The sequence below is a fragment of the Aptenodytes patagonicus genome, chromosome 4 (genome assembly GCF_965638725.1).
Source record: "Aptenodytes patagonicus chromosome 4, bAptPat1.pri.cur, whole genome shotgun sequence".
Taxonomy (NCBI): domain Eukaryota; kingdom Metazoa; phylum Chordata; class Aves; order Sphenisciformes; family Spheniscidae; genus Aptenodytes; species Aptenodytes patagonicus.
In genome coordinates this window covers 44,003,363-44,010,277 of record NC_134952.1, presented here as the reverse complement: position 1 = coordinate 44,010,277, position 6,915 = coordinate 44,003,363, and positions in this window count along the sequence as shown.

Genomic DNA, 6,915 nt, shown 5'->3' with positions numbered 1-6,915 from the left:
TCATCACACTGAATGGATTAGGGTTGGTTTTTTTTTTGCCTGAAACTGTTCTGTTAAACACGCAACTAAACATATTGTCAAGCTTTTTTTGGCTGACTCTTGGCCCAGACATCACAGGGTATTTCTACAAAGAACTGAGGGTACAAAAACACATTGCCAAGGACAGGACCTCTCCAAGCTACTGCAAAAGGTGTTGAAAATACCTCGTAAGATAAAACTTCCCACGCAACAGGCAACACACCTCTACTCTACTGCAGATTAAGAACTAGTGGATTTTTGGAGATGGCTTTTACCTGCAGCGTTTGTCTGAGCAACTGCTGGAGTCATTTGTAGGAAAGGCCCTGTCTAAAAGAAAACCTGTCTTACCACACTATTCTATAGTATAATGCACCATTCTGTTTCTTATTAACGTATTAACTCACTTCCTCCTACAATACTTCAGAATCAGATTCACTGAACATTTTTGGAATATACTGTTAATCTACAATACAAGTTTTACCTTTCTTAAATTCTCTATTAACTTTAGCTGTACAGTCTCTGATCATTTACTAATTCATGTTTAACAATGTATAATAAACGAAAACCTAAAATCAAATGTAATCCTTCTATCAATCAGCACAACTGTTAGTAAATCCAAAGATCTTGAACCGTACATGAGTGATGTCATTTCAGGTATGGAACAGCAGTAGCTTTCAAGAATTTCAGTTTGTAAAGTTCCAGATCCCCTTTCCACTAGGAAAAAAAGTGTAATTACGTAATACAGATTTCAAAATCTCAGATAGGCTCTGTTAGTTGTTTCCCTCAAAGTCCTGTATACAAAAAGCATAACACAGTTAAAAATCTTAATAAAAGAATGAAGTAATTTTTAAATTATTTTTAAGCTTTTTCTGAGCAGCAAATCCATTAAATGACCAACTTCATAAAAGCAGAACAAAGTTTTCATTTGTGATTATTAGTGTTTTCTTGCAACATATAAAAACGGTTATAAGAAAAGGCACAGCTACCGCTAGTAACTGTCATTCTAAAAAAAAAAATCCATTTCAGGTAAGCCTATACATCCTAAAAGCGGAGACGGAGTGTCACAGTGTTTCCAGTCACTGATTCCAAGGACTAAGACATCAGTGACCTGTCTTTGCCCAGGGCAAGGGGCATCCAAGCCTAAGGTGATGCAAAAAGAACACAGCACCTTCAGTGGGGAAAAAAATGTTGACGATCAGTGCATTTCCGCTGCCCTCGCTTCAGGGTTCAGATTTGTCCTGGCTGCTTTGGGCAGATGTCAAATCAGAATTCAGGACTGAACTCCCAGGAAGCGTGGTTGAGCTCAATGTGGAAGTCAGAGGAAGCTGACATAGCAGAGCATTAATCAGCAGTTAGTACAGCAGAAACATAGTTCCTCATTACAAAGGATAATACAGAAAGGGGAGCTCAAATGAGTCGTCCTTTTTAGAGGCAAAAACTAAGTTTGTTACTTTGGCAATGCAAGTACCTTTTCATGGACAGCTTCAGCTGAATACATCGGAATAAATATTTCTTATGAGCAAAACTGACCTCGTGTATTAATAATGCAGTATATTTGGTTCTCCCCCAAATGGAAAGACACCACCTTAACTAATCAATGAGAGATACAGGCACATGATGAGCATTACTGGAAGCCAGATGATACAGCATTAGGAAGAAAGCCACCATGGTGCTAACAGAAACAAAGATTTTACAGAAAACTTAGTAAACAGCTTTGCAAAACTGTGTAGTAAATTAACCTCACTAATCTAATATTTACAGATCGACTGAATATGGCTTCACTGCATAGCAGAAAGCTTAGCATGACCTCCACTCTGGTGCCCTGAAAATTATGGTGACCTACAAAACTGCAGGTGCTCTCTGTCCTATATGCCTTCCAACAAAAGCTACAAGAACCTGCAGAGAATGGGTGCAGTTCTAGTCTACTGCTGGCAGAGCCATCTCACCATCAAAAATCATATATGCACACTAAATAGCATCTATACAAAACACACACAATGACCATACTGTTTCTTTTCTCCAGGGTTGCAGGAAGTTTTCAGTAGAAATCTACCGTCTAGCTGAAGAAAATAGGATGAAAAAGTCAGACTGACAGCAGCAGGAAGTAAAACACTGTAACCTAGAGCTTTTAACAGGTCTTCAACATACAGGTGGAGATGTGTTTACAATACAGCTTCCAACATATAGGTGCAACACGTACTTTTAGTGCATTTAGCATTAGAAGCACAGAGCTGGGAGATCTGCAAATTAGACTTCACAAAACATCAAACTGCTTCACTAACATGCTTCAGCAATACCATATAATCAGCTTGCAGTTATTCCTAAACAAATTGTTCAAAGTAACGCAGCAATTTCAAACCCGTCGACATGCTACACATGCAAGGCCACCTCAGCAGTGTCAGCCAGCAGTCTGGGAAATGGTAAGTAACATCTGCGCAGCTTCATTTACTCAGATGGTGTTAGCTCAGTGACATCCGCCCCCCACGCTCCCACTGACATTATCCTAATGTGGGTATAATGATACCAAGGAAAATTTGGTGGGTTTTCCTTGTGTGTTGTCTCAACATGTTTGACATCATCATACCCAAACTGGCAATTTGTTACCAGATCTCCAAGTAGCCAAAGCAATTTTAGTTTTAACAACTATGACAGAAAGTTTCATTTTTACCTCAGAATATGAGACTATAATGGTGAAGTATACGAAGGAAAGGAAAAAAAAAAAAAGTAGGATTGGATCTGATGTATTTAAAGAGTGAAAAAAACATGATTGTAGGTTTCAGTATTGTATTTTGTTATATGAAATGAACAAAAAATATCCCAGATCTTAACAGATATGAGCTGTTAATACAAAAAATAAAAGCATAAAACACAGAAAACATAAAACATAGAACAGTTGTGCTGATAGTCATGCTGATGTCTGGCAAGGTACAGGTAATATTTGTTACTAACTCAGTTCTACAGCAAAAAGGAGCCTTCAGCACATGGTCTGAAATTGAACATAATGTGTGGGTGAAAACAAAATGTAACCTGGGGCTTCAGCAGAGTTCTTACTTCCTTGGGCAATAAGCACAGCCAATGCTCTTTAAAGACTTCTCTCCACCACTACATTTCCCGTCTTTTCAAACGCTGACTGATTACCTGAATTAAGGGGGTGTACCTGGTCTTGAAAAGTTCAGTTTTCATTAGCTTTACTTAAACAAACTACACTACACTTCAAAAAAAAAAAAGTCACATAATTGCAACAGGCCATACACGTTTCAGTTTCATGCAATACAACCTCTCACACTATGCAACACATCAAAGGAGGAAAATTTGTCTAACAGCAATAGATAATCATTACAATGTATGTTTTAACTGTAGATAATAATGTAACAAAGAGATTTTGAAGGCTGGGATTTAGATATCCACTTTCTATCCAAATTTCACTGCACTCAATACTGAAATCCTTTCCATCTTTAAAAATCGTGCCTTACATCCCCAAATAGCTCAGGATATATGGATTTGGATTTTACAAAACTAGTTAACAGCAATGCCAGCTATTAACTTTGTATCTACACAGACAACTCCACTTCCTGAAAACTATATAGATATACTAACCAAATCATTACCAATAGAATAATGTCTTAGGATAGACTGCCCTCAGGAGGCCAAAATGAAGTCTCTTCATGGAATATCACACACTAACACACTCGGCATACACTAACTTGGCACACTTCGCATACTTCTGTTACCATAAAAGAAAGTCTGCAAAAGCTGTTCCTCGCAACAGCCCTTACTTACAGCTGCAGTATGTAAAAAAACCAAACAAAACCACCTCACCAACGTTTTACGTGTCCTGCTAGAAACTTCTACTGATGATAATCAATTGCAATATATGCCTCAGAAGTAGGAAGAGACTAACATAGCGAGTTCACTACAGAAGTGTTCTAAGTTACAAACACATTTCTTAACAGATAAGCAGAAGTAAGGCTCCAATGACCTATCTAGGAGAAAAAAAGAACAAGAGTAGTCCATCATCTTCTCAAACACTAGAAAAATGCGGAGAATAAATACAAACCAATTAACTTCCTAGGCCTACAATGTGCTCCAGAGATTAACTAAAGCCCAGAACACGCAAATCACACTACCTATAAAGTTTAAACTGAATCAAATCTAAAGTCAACAGAAGAACAGTTGTAGGTTTCCTAACTTGGCAGTGAAAGGTAGGGCACATAAATGAGTACATACTGCAATACACAATCTTCTTTTAGCAAGGAGATCCTTTCTGAAGCAGGAACCCAACCGAGTTTAAAAAAAAAAAAAAAAAAAGCAATAATTATGGGTGGGTCAGAAATGGGGTTGCTGTGCAAGAGGACTGCATGCTGAATTAAATGACAGCTGCAAAAAGCAGCCACCCTCAAAACATGCCTTGATGGTCTCTTTAGAAATTCTGGGGAGGTGTTGAAAGGCCATATATATATATACTGGTGACATAGGGTGGGGCAGGAGAAAAGATCAGGAATAAAACGTAAATTAAGTTCAAGACCAGACCTGGACAGCAGCCTTCTTTAAAATGCTCCCAAAGCTATATGATGAGGCCAAGTTTCAATGCATGCCTGAAAAATTGTTGTAGGAGGAGAAGTACAGATTCTTTAGGAACTGCAGAAACACGGAGTACTGGGAATTTGTAAAATAGTTCATTCTAAACAAAGAATAAGTAGGAAGATGTTGGTACTTAACAAAAGATTATAGGAGAGCTTTAAGCAATATAGCAGGTGAAGAAACATCAGATGAATAAGAGCACGTGCGCTCACTTCCACTAGGAATGGAATCACAGAAACTCTGTATGTCTAATAAGAGAGTGGACTGGAGTTTTCAAAATTCAACTGAGAAATCATGGTAAGTCAGTCAAGCACACAGTCCTGCTCGAGAACACCCACATGCAAAGAAACCCAAAACTTTTATATATAGCTAGGCATAAATGCTAGCAGCACAAGATGTAAAACCCAAACATCTGTTTTTAATCAAGGACAGTGACATAACAAGCATACCAGAAATATGATGGACGCAAGGCAAATAAGCAAGATATTGACACAAATTATATAAGAAAGTAATCAAACTAAGTATCAATGTATTAACTCATCAAAACAAATATGGATTGAATTTCCAGGCCTAATAAGGTAAACTCTGTTGTGAGACGATACTACCCACACAACTAAGATGATGGCAGTAGCTATGACACCCAAGGACTATAAGGCTAGTAATGTAATTGTCATGAAAGATGGCAATTATCAGCAGGTTGGATAAATGTCACACTGAAGAGGCCAAGATCACTTTTTTAGTATATTTTTTTCATGCAGCAAATCAGGGACACCCAACTCTGGCTGCGGTCCCCGGCAGCGTACAAGACCCGAGTCAAAAATGCTAGTTTCAAAGACTGGCTTTGTGATGGTAACTTTTATTTCTGCAAGAATATTGACCAAGTTTATTAACAAAGACAACATTCCACTACTGCAGACTTCCATAAAAAAGGAGCAATATAAAATAAGGAAATATGCTAAAAGGAAACCAAAAAGACAAGTCAAAAAAATTAAGATGCAATGCTTGAAGACAACACTAAGACTGTATGCACTGAACTTCAGTATGACAACTTTAAATACACATGCCAAATTAAACTTTTTTTGTGAGGAGGGGGAAGCTGGCACGGATTAAAAGCTACTAGAATTTAAAAGCCAACCTCTGTAATACCAGCAGTCTAGCTTCAGCAGTCAAATGGAATCTGTCACTGAATGCAAAATTTACAGACAGATCAGAGCATAGAGGAACAATTTGCAAAAGTGCATACAAACTGAACACCACCTTAAGAACAGGTACCGTGCCTAAGTAAGCCAAGCAGATGATCAAAATAAAAAGCAAAGTGCTCAGGGAAGGCAAGGCCACAGGAAAAAAAAAATCCCCAAATTCTGAACAAAACCTTAAATCAGTTTTTGGTACCATGGAGGAACTTGAGCAGAACCTCTACAAGCAACTCATTGGAGGTTTTACCCCTCAGAGCAAAACATCAGAAGAGGTTACAGAGGAAAGAGTGACAAATGGCCGGAGCTGGGGGCTACCAGTCCCAAATTCTAAAGGAAATCAAGTAACTGCAGCATGAAACTTCTGGGTTAAAACCGCCTTGTTATCAAATGACTGGAAGCTGACAAAAGTTGACAGGAAGCTTTTGGGAGTTTTGTGGGTGGAAGGATCACTTGTTTTTTAAGAAGAGATTCCAGAGGGATCCAGGGAACTACAGATTAATTATATTTTTCTGTAGATAGCAAACTGCCAGAAATTGTTCTAAAGCTGTGAAAACAACTGCATAAACATACTGAGGAAAGTCAGTGCTGCTCTTGCAAAGGAAAGTCATGTTTGATAAACATTTGAGAGTTCTCCTAAAGACTAAAAAGAGATGAGAGAAAGGAGATCTAATACAGCATGCTTGAAATTCTAAAAGACATCTGACACATTCCCCTGCCAAAAACCATTAAAGATGCTGTGCTGCCAAGAGAAGAAGTTGTCATATCAGTAAATTGTTTAAAGCTGGAAGAGAAAGGTTATGAATCAGCAGTCGTTCTTTCTTAAGAACATGGATCACCAACAGAACACCACAGGCACCTGTGTTGGGGCTAGCAAAGTACACCCTATTTGTAAGGGTTCTGAGACAGCAACTTCAAAAGCCCACAGTATATTCTAGTACACCAAGTTACTCAAAGTAATAAAGGGATAAAGGAATTAAAAAATTGCAGAACCATTTCACTGAGGAAATAGGTGTTAAAACCAGCAGACTAAATTCACTGTAGATAAACGAGAACAATTCACACTGGGGAAAATGCAAAACATCAGTCCTGAATACATATATACGGAAATGGACTCCAAGCT